The 20,711-nt window shown below is 40.1% G+C and overlaps 1 protein-coding gene and 1 non-coding gene across 3 annotated transcripts in view; one reads left to right on the top strand and one right to left on the bottom strand.

Moving 5' to 3' along the window:
- Window positions 1-20,711, top strand: part of KLHL15 (kelch like family member 15) — a 51,466-nt gene that overhangs the window by 25,254 nt on the left and 5,501 nt on the right. The gene's annotated exons all lie outside the window — the stretch shown is intronic.
- Window positions 15,460-15,521, bottom strand: LOC128578800 (U7 small nuclear RNA). Its single transcript, XR_008377915.1, has one exon. It is a non-coding gene; the product is annotated as a U7 small nuclear RNA (small nuclear RNA).

Genomic DNA, 20,711 nt, shown 5'->3' with positions numbered 1-20,711 from the left:
GTTTACATGTAAGAAGCCTGATTTGTTATGCAATTAAATTTTTAAAAATACATTTTGTGAGTGAAAGGTGAACCAGGTAGGTAGTAGAGTAGTTTGATTTAAAAGTTGAAGTATAAGTATTGGATGTAAAATATTACAAGTTTGCTTTAGCTTTGCTTTTCACAAATTAAATCTGAACTGGGGTCAGGGTAGCTCTGTAAAATTACTTCAGAATTACATAATTAAGTAATAGATTCTGAAATTGGCATTGAGAAAAGTTTTGCATGGTATACACTGATACGGTTTCTTATTCCTCTGAAATGTAGTAAAGACAGCTAAAATAGCTCTTGAAAACCAGTAGGCCCTGGTGTGATTGTCTTCCCTACTCTGACCTATTTTTCTCTGTTTCACTGTGAATACTACCTCAATTTGACCATGAAAACATACATTCTATGTCTAAAAACATCGCTTTGATATTTCTAAACAAGTAAACTATAAATCTTCCACCTACACTGATCAAACTTCTCTGTCCACATTTAACCATGTAAATAGTTCTCCCTTTAAGGTAGTCTTTCTTTAAAACAGCCTTGTCATTTTTGCATGTAAGCATTTTCATTTTTATATCAATCTTACTTGTGATCCATTTTTGCCCAAAGGAGGGAGAGCAGTTTTAGTCATTGTTTAGCTTAATTGGTTTCTAATCACTTGGTTACCTCTGGGGCTCTGTTTACTTCTTGCATCTTCTTTCTAGAAAGCACACTGAAAGCTTGGTCGACACCTTTCAAGTTAAATAGTTCCCTTAGCTTTAGTTACCAGACCTGCTGATAAAAATACAATACCTGCAAAGGAAGATTGTTTATGGCATTTGAAAAATAAACACATTTGCACCTTTGAATAACATTGAGCAGCCTGGCATGTGTTTTTTCCTCCAAAATGTCATTAACTTATACTTTCAACACAGAACTCAATTTTATGGGACTTTATCTTTATTCTCAGAATGTATTGATAACAGCAGAAATAATTGAAACTAAAGAATATATTTCTTAATTATTTTTTGTTTAGCAGTAACCAGCCTCACATCAACTATGTATACGTAAATTATTTGTCTCTGATATTTTGATTTTTTTTCCCCCTACTATTGTTTTTATTGCTCTTTTTCCCTGGAGAATTTTATTGTGTCTTTATATATTAAATGCAAATGCTTTCCCAGTACTAGACCAAAACCCCTCCAATTTCAGTCCAGATGGAAATACTAGTGAAATGGAAAAGATTTCTTTGGGACCATATGATGGATAATTGGTAGCAGTAAATGATTTTTTTTTTTTTTTTTTTTTTGTAGAGACAGAGTCTCACTGTACCGCCCTCGGGTAGAGTGCCGTGGCGTCACATGGCTCACAGCAACCTCTAACTCTTGGGCCTACGCGATTCTCTTGCCTCAGACTCCCAAGCAGCTGGGACTACAGGCGCCCGCCACAATGCCCGGCTATTTTTCTGTTGCGGTTTGGCCGGGGCTGGGTCCGAACCCGCCACCCTCGGCATATGGGGCTGGCGCCCTACTCACTGAGCCACAGGCGCCGCCCGATTTTTTTTTTTTTTTTTTTGAGACAGAGTCTCACTATGTTGCCCTTGGTAGAGTGCTGTGGCATCACAGCTCACAGCAAGCTCAAACTCTTGGGCTTAAGTGCTTCTCTTGCCTCAGCCTCCCAAGTAGTTGGGACTGCAGGTGACTGCCACAATGCCTGGCTATTTTTTTTTTTTGTTGTAGTTATCGTTGTTTAGCAGGCCCAGGCCAGGTTTGAACCCTCCAGCTGTGGTATATGTAGCTGGTGCCATAACCACTGAGCTAAGGACGCCAAGCCCGCAGTAAATGACTTTTTTTTTTTTTAGACAGGCTAAAGCTGTCGCCCTGGGTAGAGTGCTCTGGCGTCACAGCTCACAGCAACCTCCAACTCCTGGGATCAAGCTATTCTGCTGCCTCTGCCTCCCAAGTAGCTGGGACTACAGGCGCCCGCCACAACGCCCGGCTATTTTTTGGTTGCAACCGTGATTGTTGTTTGGGCCCTGGCTGGATTCAAACTCGCCAGCTCAGGGGTATGTGGCTGGCACCTTAGCCGCTTGAGCCATAGGCGCTGAGCCCAGTAAATGATTTTTAAGTGCCAAGTTGTAGAGCCTTTTTATTTTAATTATCAGCTCAAGGTAGACAATAATGACAGCTAAAAGTTAATAGTATCAGGTAATTTTGCAAATTGTAGAAGATCTCAGTTGTACCTGCTGATGGATTCCTTCAGCATCTATAGCATAGAGAGTGGTTATTACCCATTAGCTAGGTATTCAGAATTATCAGAATAAAAATGTTGCTAAGGCTTCTTTCTGGAAATAATTTCTTAGGAAAACTTAGTAAGGACTCAGCCATAGAGAAATTGTTAAGTTTTTGTAATGTAATGCAAATCCTTCAGTTTTACTTCAGTAAGAAGTACTGTGGAAGATAGTAATTCTTGCTTTAATGATGTGTGAGATTTAATGTGTCAGAGGAATCTGTGGCTTTCTAAATGTTGAGAAAAACTTAAGTTAGGCAGATATGAGACCTTATCTCTAGAAATAAAAACTCAAGAAACTAAAATGGAAAATTTGGTTGAGAAATAAGAATTTAGACCATTTTATACCATACTGTTTTGAGCTCCTTAAAAATAAGAGCCATCTATTTTTCCTGTACTCAGCACACTGCAGGTTTCAAACAAGGTCATTTTAAATTCCATTATATATGTACAGCCCCAGAAAGGACACAGAAATACAGACATGTTACATTCATGCTGGTCCTTTTCTTAGCATTAGAATCTACATGGAGAAAAGCGTAGGCAGATTTGATTTGTGTTTTCATCCTATTTGCTGAAATTTAGAAAAATACAATGTTGATAAACACTTACTTTTAGCTTTAGAATGTTATAAAATTTCTATTAGGAGACTTTCTAAACATACAAAAAACTACAATAGTAGAATGATCACCCATAAACATGTGTAATAGGTGTTAGCATTTTGCCATATTTACTTTAGCTAGCTAGATAGGTAGAGGATGTATAGCCGTTAACGTATGATTTGTTTTTTACTAAACCATTTCATAGACAGTTGTAGACATTATGACACTTCATCCATAACTACTTTGGCAAGCATGTTATACCCCAAGACTAAGGATATTACTCTACAGAACCACAACACAATTGCCATATGTACAGATATTAACAACTTCTTTTTTTTTTTCCTTTGCAATTTTGGCCGGGGCTGGGCTTGAACCCGCCACCCCTGGTATATGGAGCCGGTGCCTACTCCTTGAGCCACAGGTACCGCCCATTAACAACTTCTTCTCTCTCTCTCTCTTTTTTTTTTTTTTTGGCAGTTTTTGGCCGTGGTTGGGTTTGAACCCTCCACCACCGGCATATGGAGGTCTGTGCCCTAGTCCTTTGAGCCACAGGCGCTGCCCCCATTAACAACTTCTTAATGACATGTAATACCCAGTCCATTTTCTGTTTTTTTTTTTTTTTCCCCAGTTGTTCCAATAGCATGTCTTTAAAGCTGTTTTTCATGAACCAAAATTTAATCAAGGTTCACATTTGGTTATTGTGACTCTCTTTTAATTTAGAATTGTGTCTTTTCCCTGTTTATTATGAGGACGTTCAAACATACAAAAAATTGATAAGGCCTACCTATATAGTCACCAGATTCAAGAACTGTTAACATATAGATTTAATATAATAAATCTATATTTGTATAGATTTTTTTTTGAGACAGAGTCTCAAGCTGTCACCCTGGGTAGAGTGCTGTGACATCATAGCTCACAGCAACCTCAAACTCCTGGGCTTAAGTGATTCTCTTGCCTCAGCCTCCCAAGTAGCTGGGACTACAGGTGCATGCCACAATGCCCGGCTTTTGTTTTGTTGCAGTTGTTCTATAGCTGACCCTGTCTCGGTTCGAGCCCACCAGCCTGGGTGTATGTGGCTGGTGCCCTACCCACTGAGCTATGGATGTTGCCTTACATAGATTTTTTTTATTGAACCATTGATAAGTTGTAAACATCAAGACACCTCACTCTTAAATACTTACCATGCTTCTCCTAAGAATAAGGACTTTTTCCTACCTAAGTATGATATCACTAAGAAAGTTAATAGTAAGACCCTAATATAATAGCTAATCCCTACTCAAAGCTTCCCAATTTGTCTCCAAAGTCCACTAGAATTCAGACAAGGTTTATGCATTGCTTTTGGCTATCCTGTCTATCTAATCTTTCATAATCTAGAACAATCCTTTTTTAGAGGCAGTGTCTCACTGTGTTGCCCAGACTAGAGTGCAGTAGCATGATCATAGGTCACTGTAACCTCAAATTCCTGGGCTCAAGTGATCCTTTTGCCTCAGCCTCCCAAGTACTTGGGATTACAGGTGCCTGCCATGATATCCAGCTAATTTTTCTATTTTTAATAGAGACGGATCTCCATCTTGTTCTGGCTGGTCTTGAGCTCCTGAGCTCAAGTGATCTCCCATCTCAGCCTCCCAGAGTGCTAGGATTATAGGTGTAAGCCACAGTGCTGGCCCAGGAATGGCTAAATTTAAGTAGCCCCATTTGATGACTAAAATCATCAAAATTTTATTCACATTCTTCTGTGTTATGTTTCTTTGAGCTCATAAAATCCTTCCTCTTTAAATTTAGAACACTTCCATTCAATTTATTGAGATTAAAAGTAGCTAATGTGTCAAAATTGAGAGATTATTCCTTCTTATAAAAATCGATATCTACAACTCTAGAACTGTGTTGTTCAACGTGGTCACCACTTGCGGCTATTGAATACTTGAAATATGGCTAGTCTGAATAGGCATGGTGGCTCACACCTGTGATCCTAGTACTCTGGAAGGCCAAGGTGGAGGGTTATTTGAGCTCAGGTATTCCAGACCAGCCTGAGCAAGGAGTGAGACCCCATCTCTACGAAAAATAGAAAAATTAGCTTGGCATTGTGGTGGGTGTCTATAGTCCCAGCTACTTGGGAGGCTGAGGCAGGAGGATCGTTTGAACCTAGGAGTTTGAGGTTGCTGTGAGCTATGATGACACCACTGCATTCTTGCCTGGGTGACAGAATGAGACTGTCAAAAAAAAAAAAAAAAAGACTGAGTTGACAAAATTAATATAAATTACCTCAATAATTTTTATATTGATGGTGTGTTGAAATGGTATTTTGGAAGGCAGCTATGCTCACCACTAATACCACCACCACCCATGAAATGATATTTTGGACATATTGAGTTAAATAAAATACTATTTTTTTTTTTTTTTTTTTTTGCAGTTTTTGGCCGGAGCTGGGTTTGAACCCGCCACCTCCGGCTTATGGGGCCGGCACCCTATTCCTTTGAGCCACAGGTGCCACCCTAAATAAAACATTATTAAAATCAACTTTACCGTTTTACTTTTTAAAATGTGGCTATTAGAAAATGTAGAATTACGTCTTTGGCTCATGTGTGGTTCAGCTTATCTTTCTGTTGAATAGCACTGCTCTAGAAGTTGAGGAAGTGAGTTGCTCACTAGACTCTCTCTCAATATACATATAGTAAACAGCCTTTCTCACATATTTAACCCCTCTCCCAGATTCCTACCCTTTAAAAACATTATGTGCAGGGCGGCACCTGTGGCTCAGTCGGTAAGGCGCCGGCCCCATATACCAAGGGTGGCGGGTTCAAACCCGGCCCCGGCCGAACTTCAACAAAAAAAATAGCCGGGTGTTGTGGTGGGCACCTATAGTCCCAGCTACTCAGGAGGCTGAGGCGAGAGAATCGCTTAAGCCCAGGAGTTGGAGGTTACTGTGAGCTGTGTGATGCCGTGGCACTCTACCGAGGGCCATAAAGTGAAACTCTGTCTCTACAAAAAAAAAAAAAAATTATGTGCAGTTAGTGTTAAATTAACTTACCTGCCTAATGATTCTGTGGAGTGGCTGATGAAGAGAACTCTTAGTTGGGTATAGCATCTTTTTGTCAGGATCTTTTCCCTGGCATCAGGAAAATAAAAAGTGACTGTACAAAGCTCCGGGAAGGAACCCATGGAGATTTTAATTCTTCCTTTGATAGCACCAATTAGATCTGAGCAGTGGCTTCATAGTGAGGGGAGGGGGCACATTCTATCTCTTCCCAAGGAAGAACCCCCACTGATTCCAGGGATCTGAATCATGCTCCCTAGCTGTGCTGCAATCTTTGGGTTTCTTCTTTTGCAGTATCTTTCCCTGTAGTCCTCAACTAGATTTTCTTCTCAGCTAAAGATAGACTGCCTTAGCTTTTGTACTGAATATTCTTGTGGGACTATCACCAAGGAGGCCAAGACTGCTGGATTTCCTCACTGAGTTCCTTAGAGGCAATGATACTGTGGTAGAACCTCCATAGTGAACCGCTTCCTTAAGTTGACCGAATTTTCACCGACTGGACATGGCACTGCCTGTATGTATCAGTTCGTAGGCCTAGTTCCTTCTGTTGAGCACCTTTGCTGTGACCAGTTTGTTACAGTCCCTTGGGTGGTCAACTTACAGAGGTTCTACTGTATTTATATGAACACCGTGCATATATGCCAGGTCACGTACTAAGTGCCCCACGTATAGGTAGTGTCTACATGTTATCGCTATAGATAAGACTCAGAAAGGTTAGGGATTTTATTCAAGAACAAATGGCACTGCCCAGACTGGAACCAAGGTCTACTTGCTTCCAGTTGAGGAACAGTAGAGAGAGGACCCTAAGGTGCAGGAAGCATGATGTTAACCTGTGGCACAGCTGGGGTCATTAGAAGTTATTATAGAATTGTGAAAATTCTAACATGTTTCCATGAACAAAACATAGCCTAAGAAATTTAATAGCACTGAAAAAATGTAAAGTGGGAAAACTGAGATATGTAAAAGCACAATTCTGTAGTCCCAGCTACTCGGGAGGCTGAGGCAGGAGAATCGCTTAAGCCCAGGAGTTGGAGGTTGCTGTGAGCTGTGTGAGGCCACGGCACTCTACCGAGGGCCATAAAGTGAGACTGTCTCTACAAAAAAAAAAAAAAGCACAATTCTGAGGTTTTAAAGATCTTGTTTTTTTGGCCGGGTGCAGTGGCTCACGCCTATAATCCTAGCACTCTGGGAGGCCGAGTCGAGTGGATTGCCTCAGTTCACAGGTTCGAGACCACCTGAGCAAGAGCAAGACCTCGTCTCTAAAAACAGCTGGACGTTGTGACGGGTACCTGTAGTCCCAGCTACTTGGGAGGCTGAGGCAAGAGAATCACTTGAGCCCAAGCCTTTGAGGTTGCTATGAGCTATAACGCCATGGCACTCTACCGAGGGTGACAAAGCAAGATTTTGTCTCAAAAAATAAAAAATCTTGTATGTTTGACGTAGTTGTTTAAGAGTTCTTAGAATTTGTTTCATTTGTAGTAGATTCCCAGTTTTAAAACTAAACTACAACTTCAGTTTTTACTTACACAAATGTCTGTGGCATGTAAAAAAATACTCTGATGGTCTTTGCATCTGTTGAGAGATAAGGACTGACATTTGTCATAATAAATTCCAGTGATGTGAATCTAATATTACGTAGTTTAAACTATGTTTCTTTAGTCTTTTGGTTTTTAAAAAGCAATTATTGCTGGGCAGCGCCTGTGGCCCAGTAGGTAAGGCGCCGGCCCCATATACCGAGGGTGGCAGGTTCAAACCCGGCCCCTGCTGAACTGCAACCAAAAAATACCCGGGCGTTGTGGCGGGCGCCTGTAGTCCCAGCTACTCGGGAGGCTGAGGCAGGAGAATCGCTGAAGCCCAGGAGTTAGAGGTTGCTGTGAGCTGTGTGAGGCCATGGCATTCTACCGAGGGCCATAAAGTGAGACTCTGTCTCTACAAAAATAAATAAATAAATGAAAAGCAATTATTGCTTTATTGCAAAAATTTTATGAAGTAAATGTATTATTCGGCAAAATGCATATTATAGTTGACTTTTTTATATGTTAAGTATTTTTTTAGCAAAATCGTTGAATTCATTAAAATACCCATATGTTGATTCTTTAGTACAGTGACATTTTAGTATTTTCGAACACAGGGCAACTTCATTATCATAGGTACCCATAAGATAAGACTCAGTATACTAATGATCCCCTTAGAAGTTGTAATAATATGTACAGTATATTCATATAAAATCAGTTTTTCAAAAGGAAAGAAAAAATTTGTTTTAAATCCTGTAAAGATAAAGCTTTATTTTAGCTTTGTATTTAGGATTTTTTTTTTATTTTTAATTTCAGTTTGCTTGTTCATTTTTCTTTGTTTGAAGTACTCTTTTTTTGTTGATTTTCTTCTTCCTCTGGCGGTACTGGCTGTTTTTGATGTTGGTAGAGACGGGGTCTTACTCTGGCTCACTGCTGCTCATACTGGTCTTGAACCTCTGAGCTCATATAACCCACCTGCCTCGGCCTCCCACAGCTCTGGGACTGCAGGCGTGTATTTAGGATTTTATAGCTGATTTTTCATTGGATATTTATTAAGGAAGCAGATTATTTAGAGAGAGATTCTAGTTCAAGTAAGCTCATCATGCTTATTCCCAATATTTTATAAATTAGCTCATGATAGACTCCCTAGTGTGCTTTTCCCCGAATCTGTTAAATGTAATTCATTCTGTCCTCCCCAAACTGGATTTATATAACTTTTAAAGAGAAAAAGCCACAATATGTAGTCTTTGTGCCTTACCTGATTTATAATAGAATGTTAATTCTCTTTCCCAGAGAGTGTATTCGGACTTAACAAATCATGTCTGGGTTTTTATTTTTGTTTTTTGAGACAGAGCCTCAAGCTGTTGCCCTGGGTAGAGTACTGTGGCGTCATAGCTCACAGCAGCCTCCAACTCCTGGGCTCAAGCGATTTTCTTGCCTCCACCTCCCAAGTAGCTGGGACTACAGGCGCCCACCACAACGTCTGGCTATTTTTTGGTTGCAGCCGTGATTGTTGTTTGGTGGGCCCCGGCTGGATTCGAACCCGCCAGCTCAGGTGTATGTGTCTGGTGCCTTTGCCGCTTGAGCCACAGGCGCCGAGCCCATGTCTGGGTTTTATAAAAGTTTTATATATTATAAGAGTATTACAACCTTGAGATAATTTCAGTAGCTGAAAGATAATTAGTGAAAATTAATCCAGTGATCAGAGTAAAAATTAATGCTTCAGAAAAGCTTTTTATTTAAAAAAAAAAGTATCTTAAGGAACAGAATTTGTGGCTATAAAAGCTACATTTTAAAATGAGAATTAAGTGTTTCAGGCTCACCTCAAAACTGACAAAATTGAAAGATGACACATTAACTAGCCAAAGTATATCTTATTTAGAATGTAGAGAGCTCTCCCTTTTTTTTTTTTTTTTTTTCAGTTTTTGGCCAGGGCTGGGTATGAACCTTAGAATTTCTAATAAGCATGAATTATTTTGAAAAAGTTGAAAACCCCCTTCAGAAATTAAATAGTACTTACACAGCTAGAACTTGAAATTGCTTAAATTAACAATCAATTTACTTGCCCCTTGGAGTGAAAGCACAGAGATGAGCAGTATTTCTATTGGAAAGTAGGTCAGTGGGTTAAGTGTACTTTCTTAGTTAACTCAATGTCTTTTTCTACATCAGTCTCCTTTTTGGCAAACCCTCCTCCCCAACCCTGTGGACTTGGCTGATTATGATTAATATGTACAATTCTTTAAAAATCACCCAATGCATTTTTCTCCTAAAGTCTTTTTTTCTCCTCTGCCTTTTATATATAGATGAGGAGTGCTCTTATTTTCTACTTTTGACTTGCCTTCATTCCAGGTTCACAGATTCCTGTAATCTAGGCGTTGACTGCTGTTAGAACCCTGGGAAAAACTATCTTTAGTGGGTGTATTAAGCAGACAGGAACCTATTGGAAACTGAGAGTTAAAAATTTTAAATTTTACTGACTAATTTTCCTTTTAAATAAAAGAGAGATGAAAACAGAAGAATAGGGGAATTGGAAATTAAAAGGGAAGACATGGAATGGAGGCAGCTTGGTGGACATGTAAAAGGAGAAAACCTTTTTAATGAATTGGGAGAAAAGGGAAACCAAATGATAAGCAGATGTCAAAAAGGGTCAGAGACATCTGGAAATGACTGGAGGGGCAGGAAAGGAACAAGGGGACTTTTTAAGATTTTAGGCTTTAAAGTTTTAATTTTCAAATGTATGTTTTATTCAGAAAATGCCATATGAGTCATAGGTGTACGCATTGCTCATTCAAAATTTAGTTTTATTATTAAACCTGTTTTGCTTTGCTGGTCCACCATATTTATAAATAAAATATTTACATAGTTGAGAGTATTTCCATAAATAGGAAAAAGTCCCTCATAAGTTGTGAATTTTCGAACTTAATCGTACTATCTACATGATACTGTAACAGGTAGTACAAAGATGGCCTTAATTCTTTTTATTTATTATTTTTTTTTTTCGTAGAGACAGAGTCTCACTTTATGGCCCTCGGTAGAGTGCCGTGGCCTCACACAGCTCACAGCAACCTCCAACTCCTGGGCTTAAGCGATTCTCTTGCCTCAGCCTCCCGAGTAGCTGGGACTACAGGCGCCCACCACAACGCCCGGCTATTTTTTTTTTTTTTTGGTTACAGTTTGGCCGGGGCCAGGTTTGAACCCGCCACCCTCGGTATATGGGGCTGGCGCCCTATGGACTGAGCCACAGGCGCCGCCCCTTAATTCTTTTTAAAAATACATTATTTTCTACCTGTTAGGCTTGCACACTGTTTCTAATAGTACTCTATTACAACTGTACTGAAATTGGAAGGAAATTAGACTTTCTAAGCACTTTTTTTTTTTTTTGAGACAGAGTCTCACTTTGTCACCCTAGGTAGAGTGCTCTGGTGTCACAGCTCATAGCAAACTCTTGGGTTTAAGGGATTCTCTTGCCTCAGCCTCCCAAGTAGCTGGGACTACAGGCACCTGCCACAACACCTGGCTTTTTTTTTTTTAGAGATGAAGTCTCACTCTGGCTCAGAGCTCAGGCAATCCACTGGCCTTGGTCTCCCAGGGTTGCTAGGATTATAGGTGTGAGCCACCTTTCCTGGCCTCTAAGCTCATTTATTTGCAAGTTAAATATTTTTTATTCTACAGAAAGAGTAGAGTTCTCTATCCCTAAACAGAGGAGTTGAAGGGATAGAGAACTTTACCACATTGTGCTGAAACTCTTATCCTGAGGGGGCCTCTGTCTCACCCATTTACTCTCAGCACTTTGTTCAGTGCAATGCTTTAGACTCTTGCCTCCTTGGAGAGGAGACAATGGGTAAATTCTTACTAAAATTTGTCTTTACAATTTGGTATCTGACTATAATTGTAGTATAAGTATTATTGAAAGGATTTGTGCCATATCCTTTGTCATTAACTCAGTTTTTCAAGAGAACGGGATTAATTAAAGGTATTTTGCACCTAGCTTTTGTGATGATTTTGTTACAGGTAAATCAATACAAGCTTTAGTTTTGAGCATAAAGACTTTTTGAATCAGGGTAAATAGTTTGCAATATAACATACAAGGATTGTTCCATATTTTATAATACTAAGATCAAAATTATGTCAAATGTAGCTGTGGTTCCCAAAGATAAGCTTTGTTTTAGCATTAAAGCCCCACGATAGTAACTGCTTTGTTTCTGGATATTTCTCTTGAGAAGATTGCGTCATGGTGGAGAAGGGAGGATAACACTGAGACTCATGACTAAGTTTTCCACATGATCCTTCCTGTACTCATCATTCTGACAATTAATTTAGTGGTTTTTAGATGTGGGAAGGGCCAGAGAGGTATCTGTTCATGCAGCTGACCTGTTTTGTAAAAGAGGAAATAGGTGAATTGGAGGCTTTTATCCAAGGTCACGCAGTGACTTGGGACAATGTCAAGCCTAAAACCTGGCTTGCTTTAGGGATTGCTCCCCCCACTCCCGTCTGGTAGACCAACTAATAAGGCATTTTGTTTCTTTGGTTTAGTATAAGTATATTGGATATTTAAAAATTATTTCAAAAAGTGAAATAGCTGATGATATCTTAAATCGGCTAGCTAAAAGCCTAAAATAATTTTAGACTGTAGCCAGTTTGAGCAGGTTTTAAAAATTCCAGATTTTAAATCAAATAATGGTAGCAAGCTCTGTGGAAATGCCTTTTTTTTTTTTTTTTTGGTAGAGACAGAGTCTCACTGTACCGCCCTCGGGTAGAGTGCCGTGGCGTCACATGGCTCACAGCAACCTCTAACTCTTGGGTTTACCTGATTCTCTTGCCTCGGCCTCCCGAGCAGCTAGGACTACAGGCGCCCGCTACAACGCCCGGTTATTTTTTTTGTTGTTGCAGTTTGGCCGGGGCTGGGCTTGAACCCAACACCCTCGGCATATGGGGCCGGCGCCCTACTCACTGAGCCACAGGCGCCGCCGGAAATGCCTTTTTAAATTATAGTGCAAGTTCCATTTTAATTTTACCAAAATTAAGGATGGTTTATAAATACTACTTGTAAAACTTAAGAATTTAATAAATGGCTTGGCACCTGTGGCTCAAGCGGCTAAGGCGCCAGCCACATACACCTGAGCTGGTAGGTTCGAATCCAGCCCAGGCCTGCCAAACAACAACGACAGCTACAACCAAAAAAATAGCTAAATAGCTGGGTGTTGTGGCGGGCACCTGTAGTCCCAGTTACTTGAGAGAGGGAGGCAGGAGAATTGCTTGAGCCCAGGAGTTGGAGGTTGCTGTGAGCTGTGATGCCGCGGCACTCTACCCAGGGCAATAGCTTGAGGCTCTGTGTCAAAAAAAAAAAAGAGGGCAGTGCCTGTGGCTCAAAGGAGTAGGACACCAGCCCTGTATGCTGGAGGTGGCGGGTTCAAGCCCAGCCCTTGCCCAAAACTGCAAAAAAAAAAAAAATTTTTTTTTTAATAAATGGATTATGTAACATGTTGACAGTGAATGAGGAAACAGGAATTTTTGGCCCGATGGTAATGGCTTAGCTATTATTTTTTTGACTTAATAGTAGAGTGCTGTGGTGTCACAGTTCATAGCAACCTCTAACTCTTGGGCTTACGTGATTCTCTTGCCTCAACCTCCCAAGTAGCTGGGACTATAGGCACCCGCCACAATGCCCGGCTATTTTTTAGTTGTAGTTGTTATTGTTGTTTGGCAGGCCCTGGCTGGGTTTGAACCCGCCAGCTCTGGTGTATGTGGCTGGCGCCCTACCCGCTGAGCTACAGGCGCTGAGCCCAGACCACTGTTTTTAAGAGGTAATACATACTTTGTATTTTATATTCAGAAGAAGACAAAATGCTTTTCATAATACAATTCTTTAAAGCATCAACGCAAGGGAAGTGATAGTGAATATATTCTTTCCAAGTTTTAAAACCAGACTGGTTTTTTTTTATCCTATGGAGGGAAAAAAAGTAATTCAGAACTTGAAGGAAACATCATTCTTTCCATATCTGTTTCTTTTGAGAGCACCTGGTATACAGATAGTTAAACTGTTACATGAGAAATGAACAATGGGAGAAATACTTTCTCTGTAAAAACATGTGCCACATTTTTCTTTTTAGGTAGCTCCCTTTATTAATGCATTTTAAATGATTCCATTCACATAAAAGGTTTCAGCCCTATGCCTTTTGTTTTAAAGCAGAGTATATCTGTAATTACTCTATCTGCTTTTGTTTTAAAGCAGAGTATATCTGTAATTACTCTATCTGGTATTATCAGAGAGGTATTAATTCCCTGTTTCTATAATGAAAGAAACTGGTTATGCTTAATGGTTTTAGAGAAAAATCACAGCAGTAACTAGCTCTGGGAGAAGGGCAAGGCAGATCTAGAAGTAGCCTTGGCAGAAAGAAATAGCTAAATTTCTTTGGTTGGAAGATCTTTGATGGAACATGGAACAGTCAGCTGTCTCAACTTCCATTATTAGAGGCTTACAGGTAGAATGAATTGGATAAAAATATGTAGCTTTGACTTGGACTTTAACATACAGTTGAAATGACTCTTGTAAACTCTTTGGAACACAGATTTCACAGCACAATGAAGCGAATGGGGAGAGGACAAAGTGACCAGAAGACTGGGTATCTGGCAAAAGGCTAGAAAACAAGTAGTTAAGCTCGGCCAGTTTGATGGGATCTTTTACCTGAGATTCGAAGGTAGAAGGAAGGGTGTTACAGGCCACCTGGACTAGGCCTTCGTAGGGTGCTAGAACCCCTCTCCAGTGGTCTGGTCACACCTGGACTGCCTCCAGTGGTAGGATGCTCAGTGGCTTGGGGAAAATATATATTCATTGTTCTACTGACTACAGAAGAGAGACATGATCCCCGAAAAAATCTAAATACCCATATAGAATTGAAAAGGGGCAAGTCTCCTAAGCACTCACTGGTGATCATACTGTTGTATGCCCATATAGGCATTTTTTTCCTACAGATAATTGCTGACTGTGAAACGGTTCATTTTTGTTTTTTAAGAATATTGTATGTACTGTTACTAATGTTTTCTCCTTTAACATTTTGAACATCTGTGTTAGTGCATATGGATTACCCTCATTCTTTTTAGTGGCTGTATATGGTATATGCCAGAGTTTATTCAACCAATGTCTTATTGATAATTGGAGTTGTTCTCAGGTTTTGTGCTCTTACAATTAATAATGCAACGAGCATCTCTTATCTTGACGGTTTTAATTACAGAGCTTTTCTTTATAATGGCCTAGAATATTCCTCTTAATTTCTACTTCTTGGCCCTGAAAACAGTTGCCATCTTTCTCCTGAGTCTTCTCTTGAGTTGAAACATTCCTCATCTGTTTGACCATTCTTCCTTTGGATTCCTTCACTGTCTTCCAGATGTGGTCCACTTTGGCAGTGTCTACTTTATAATACTGTGATCCCCCTGAACACTGTCTCATTGTCATTTTACCTGAATGGAGAGGGTGGGATTGTCTGTTCTTTTAATTCAGCCCACAATTATATTAGCTCCTGAGGCTGCAGTATCACAGTTAGTTCATATTGAGGATGGAGTCAGTTAAGGCTTTGCTTTTGGAGTCATGGATCCTTAGAGCACCTGATAAAAACTGTGGACATCCTACCACCCCACTGTAGCCCAAAATGCATTAACACACAGTTACTGCTCCAATTTCAGTTGGCTCATGGGTATCTTATGATGCTCTTTTCTTTAGGTTTTTTTTTTTTTTTTTTTTTTGGCAGTTTTTGGCCGGGGCTGGGTATGAACCCGCCACCTCCGGCACATGGGGCCGGCGGCCTACTCCTTTGAGCCACAGGCGCTGCCCGGTGCTCTTTTTCTTTATGATTAGACTTTGTTGATTACTTTGCTGAAGTCATAGATTCTCTCTTTCCTCTACCAGTGCTATTACATCATCAAAAATTAAATGAGAAACAGGGTCACTATTGGCATTACTCAGTGAGTTTGTGCTGCCTCCTACTGTGTGGTACTTTATTTTCAAGTGCTTTTTTTTTTTTAATAGTCTTCCAGTAGAGACCAGAAAACCTGCTAGACACATTCTGAAAGAGCTGTAACACTTGTGCTAACTTTTTGCCTCCACCTCCCAAGTAGCTGGGACTACAGGCACCCACCACAATGCCTGGCTGTTTTTTGGTTGCAGCCGTCATTGTTGTTTGGCGGGCCCGGGCTGGATTCAAACCCGCCAGCTCAGGTGTATGTGGCTGGCGCCTTAGCCACTTGAGCCACAGGCGCTGAGCCAGTGTGCAAACTATTTTTTAACAATCCAGGATCCACTTCAGGCTAACCAGTCTGTAGTTGGGGAATCTGTCTGGCTTCTAGTCCTCTCCCATTCATCACAATTTCACAAAGATTGCAGAAAGCAATTAAGGAGCCTTATCTGTGCAGCCTCTCAGGATCCCAGGACGTGATTTGTGAGATCGAATGACTTGAACTCAGTGAGAATAACTAGCTGGTTTTTCTTTTTTCTCAGTCATCTTGGATTTAAATTACTTCTTAGCAATTGTATTTGATCTTCAAATTGGAAAGTATAAGAAATTCTTAGCCAAAAATGGAAATAAAATAGGAGTAAGGCTGTTTCTCTTTATCATTTGTTAATATTACATGAACCACCCCGAGGCAGGGGGCTTCACTTTTCTCTCCTTTTACTTTAACCTCTAACATGCCACTTATTCCATATCTGGTACTTGGTAAAGTCCCAGTTCATCGTCAGGGTTCAGCCTCATTCACTATGTTCTGATAGCTCCATTTCACTCCTTGTAATGCTTGTTTTATGTGCCCATTTTTTTTTTACCATCTGTTGTAAGTGGTTTCTTAACATCTGAATTCCAGAAAGCTCTCTGTGCAGCACATCAGATTTTTTAGATACTTTCCCCTCTTCTTCCCCTCATCAGTGTATTTTGCAATTATGCAGTCAGTATTATGCTTTTGAGAGCTTCCAAGCCTTCTTGAGCTTCTTTACACAATTTCTGATCTTGGAATTGATCCTAATTTTCCTTTGAAAAACTTGAAATCTGCCTATCCAATATGTGCAGCATTCTCCTTTGTTTCTTGATCTCCAAACATGGCTGCTTTCTCTAAAGCTTTCTCCTACTTGCATATTACCGATCATGTTTTACTAGTGAGGATTAGGTCCAAACTAACACTTTCTTTGATTTTTCCACGATTTTGTGAAAGCCTAAATTTTTACATAGACCAAGAACATATCAGCAGATGCATTTATTTGAGCTGTGTGACGCTTTCACAGCATCTCCGGTCAGCAATGATAGCTAATATAGCAGCTAATATTTTTTTGCACACTGCCACATGACAGGCAACATACTGAATCCTTTCCACATGGATGATCTCACTTGTCTCCTATCATAGAGTTAAGAGGCATGGGTGCAATTGTTACCCCAATAATATAGTTGAAACAGGCATAGGGATGTTGAGTCACGTGTCACTCAGCTCAGTTACATGATCACTCAGCTTGTTGAGTGCCAAGTCAAAAATTTCCTAAATTGGATTCTTGGTCACCAGACATGGTGCTTAATTACTATGCTGGACAAGATTCTATTACTTGAAAACCTGTGTAGCTCTCAGACCACTGGCTGTGCACAGTAGGCACTTAAATATTTAATTCAAGGCTTATGATTCTTGTTGATTTCCAGGCTGCTATTGCCTTTTAGCTCCTATAAGTCAGTAAGAAAAAGATGAGAAAGAGGGAGAAGAAATGAATGAAAATATGAAAATATGCTCATTCTTAATGAAATATATTTTTGATGGCTTTAGGAGACTCATTTTTTGAATGTCAAGAATACTTTTTATGTTTATAAACATGATAAATGAAAACAAAGAAGGCAAAAAATGTGAAATTCCAGAGAATCACTATTAATAGCACAAGCAAGCATACACAACGTTTTTAAATTGAGATAGTACTAGAGTGCTATTGCATTTTAGAAACTGAATATATTGTGAACGTCATTCCACGTTCACGAACACTCAGTAATGTTATCTTTAATAGGTGTATAGTATTCTGTTGTTTCTTATAAGAGATTGAAGCTCAGTTTGTTTACTTGGTTTTTCACTTTAACACTTTTTATGTGTGAAGTAAAAATAGTAAAGTTTAAGACTTTAGATCTTTCTCATATTTTCCTTTATTATTGTTTGTTTTATTGAAATTATTTATTTGCTGTGATTTTTTTTCATAGTTGTTATTTTCCTAGAAGAATTGGACTGATGTCTAATTATTGTGATTCATATGATTAATTGTTTTTTTTTTTTTTTTTTTTTTTTTTGAGACAGAGTCTCATCATGTTGCCCTCGGTAGAGTGCTGTGGCGTTATAGCTCACAGCAACCTCCAACTCTTGAGCTTAAGCGATTGTCTTGCCTCAGCCTCCCAAGTAGCTGGGACTACAGGCATCTGCCACAATGCTCAGCTATTTTTTGTTCCAGTTGTCGTTGTTTAGCTGGCCTGGGCCGGGTTCAAACCCACCACCCTCGGTGTATGTGGCTGGCACCATAACCACCGTGCCACAGGCTCTGAGCCTTTTTTTTTTTGAGACAGAGTCTTACTCTGTCGTTCCGGGTAGAGTGCTTGTAGCATCATAGCTCACAGCAACCTCAAACTTTTAGACTCAAATGATCCTCCTACCTCAGCCTCCTGAATAGCTGGGACTACAGGTGCCCACCACAACACCAGGCTATTTTTTAGAGATGGGGGTCTTGTTTTTGCTCAGGCTGGTCTTGAATTCATGAGCTCAGGCAGTCCACTGCCCTCAGCCTCCCAGAGTGCTAGGATTACAGGCGTGAGCCACTGCACCCAGCCTGATTGGTTCTGTTTCTTTTTTTTTCTTTTTTTTTTTTGAGATAGAGTCTCACTTTGTCGTCCCTCAGAGTGCCTTGGTATCACAGATCACAGCAACCTCAAACTCTTGGGCTTAAGCGATTCTCTTGCTTCAGCCTCCCAAGTAGCTGGGACTACAGGTGCCTACCACAATGCCCAGCTATTTTTTTAGAGATGAAGTCTCACTTTGGCTCAGGCTGGTCTCGAACTCATGAGCTCAGGCAGTCCACCTGCCTCGGCATCCCAGAGTGCTAGGATTACAGGTGGGACCCATTGTACGTGGCCTAATTCTGTTTATTAAGAACAATGATAGGGGCTTGGTGCTTGTAGCTCAGTGGGTAGGGCGCTGGCCACGTATAGTGAGGCTGGTGGGTTCAAGCCCAGCCTGTAACAACAACAAAAACTGGGCGTTGTGGTGGGCACCTTTATTCCCGGCTACTTGGGAGGCTGAGGCAAGAGAATGAATCCCTTAAGCCCAGGAGTTTGAGGTTGCTGTAAGCTGTGACACCATGGAACTCTACAAGGGCAACATAGTGAGACTCTATCTCAAACAAACAAAAAGAACAATTATACCATGTGTGATGGCTTACACTTGTAATCCTAGCACTTTGGGAGGCCATAGTAGGAGATCACCTGAGGCCAGGAGTTCGAGACCAGTCTGGAAAACGTAGTAAGACCCTGTCTCTACAAAGAATAGAAAAATTAGCCAGGTGAGGTGGCATGTGCCTATAGAGGCTGCTTTCAACCATTTTGAACTGAAAATACCTTGGAGCAGAATTGTGGAATTATATGGTAATTCTATGTTGTATCTTTTTTTTTGAGACAGAGTCTCACTGTGTCACCCTGGGTAGAGTGCCGTAGCATCACAGCAACTTCAAACTCCTGGACTGAATGCCCGGCTGTTTGTTTTGGTTGCAGTTGTGATTGTTGTTTAGCTGGCCTGGGCCGGGTTCGAACCTGCCAGCCCTGGGGTATGTGGCCAGTACTCTAGCTGAGCTAGAGCTGAGCGGAGCCTGAGCTTCAGTTTTCTTCATCAGGAAAACAGGGATGGCTATTGTGCTCTCACAAGAGGAATAATTTAATATGAGATGAACGTGTACACCATCCAACTCAGTAACAACATTAGTTCTCTCTCATATATGTTCTATGCCTAAATTTTTCAACCTTTTTTGTGCCATTTGCCCCTTTACTAGTTGGGTGAATCCCATGGAAGGACTCCTAAAATTAATGATTTTAAATCATAAAGTAAAATGCCTAGGATTACAAAGGAAACCACTTATATTGAATATAGTTATCCAAATACTTACCGAAAAATTATTTGGTCCTTTCTGTTTCAGATACTTTTTTTGGACTAAAGTGAGGAATAAATAAATGAATTAATTAAAGAAAAAAGAGAAGGAAGGAGAGTAAGCTTACAAATACACATGCCTGGTTTTTGCTATCACCATTCTCTCATCTCAAGTCTAAATCCTCAAATTGAGTCCTCACTTTTTCACCCAATCCCTACTTCAAATCAGTCGTGGATGTCCATAGATTTTATCTCTATAAATATCTAATTTCTGCTGTCCAAATTTAAGACCCTCTTCTCTCATCCTTGCCCTATTATGATACAGGATTTTTCTGGTTGGTCTCTATTTTCCTACCTCTTTGCCTTGAGTGTTTTGAGCCAGTTTGATGCGTCCTATACCTAAAGTTCTGTAGCACTCACACATAGGCTGTTGGCTTCATACCTAATTGTCAGCTGACTTGTTAACTTCTGAAATTTGTATTTGTTTTCATTTTCACAAATATCTTCCTAGTTTTTTAAGGAAATGTACCACATCTTACACTTAGTTTTATATCTCCTTAGAGCACTTATTGGCAGAGTACTTAAAGTACTTCCGTAAGATGTAAGATCTTGATAGTCATTATAATTAGGCGGTTAACAGCTGCAAAAGAAAAGTGTTTGACCTGTTCTTAACTTAATTGTTACTATAGGAGTTGATGATACCAGACCAAGTCTTATGTCAAAAACCTAGTGGGAATTTTGCATGTATTTAAATTTTCACAACCTCTCTAATTTCTCAGATTACTTAGCCATAGTTGTTTCACTATGTTACTTGTGATTAAAAAAAAACTGTGGATATGGTTTTCTCTATGGTGAAGCCCTATGTTTTTCTCATAGCCTCCACCTGTACCCTAGGGCTTGACATACAATAGGTACCTAATACATTTTGTTAGATGAATTTCCTTCTGCCCGGAAATTAACTTGTGTCTGGAAAAGTAGTTTCTTTTTTTTTTTGCAATTTTTGGCCCAGGCTGGGTTTGAACCCACCACCTTTTGGTACATGGGGCCGGTGCCCTACTCCTTTGAGCCACAGGCGCCGCCCTAGTTTCTTTACTTTTAAAGACTTGGGAATTTACAGAGATTATTAAAAATGTTGTAA

Source organism: Nycticebus coucang, chromosome X (genome assembly GCF_027406575.1).
Source record: "Nycticebus coucang isolate mNycCou1 chromosome X, mNycCou1.pri, whole genome shotgun sequence".
In the NCBI taxonomy this organism is placed as follows: Eukaryota; Metazoa; Chordata; class Mammalia; order Primates; family Lorisidae; genus Nycticebus; species Nycticebus coucang.
This window is presented reverse-complemented; position numbering and strand designations above follow the sequence as displayed.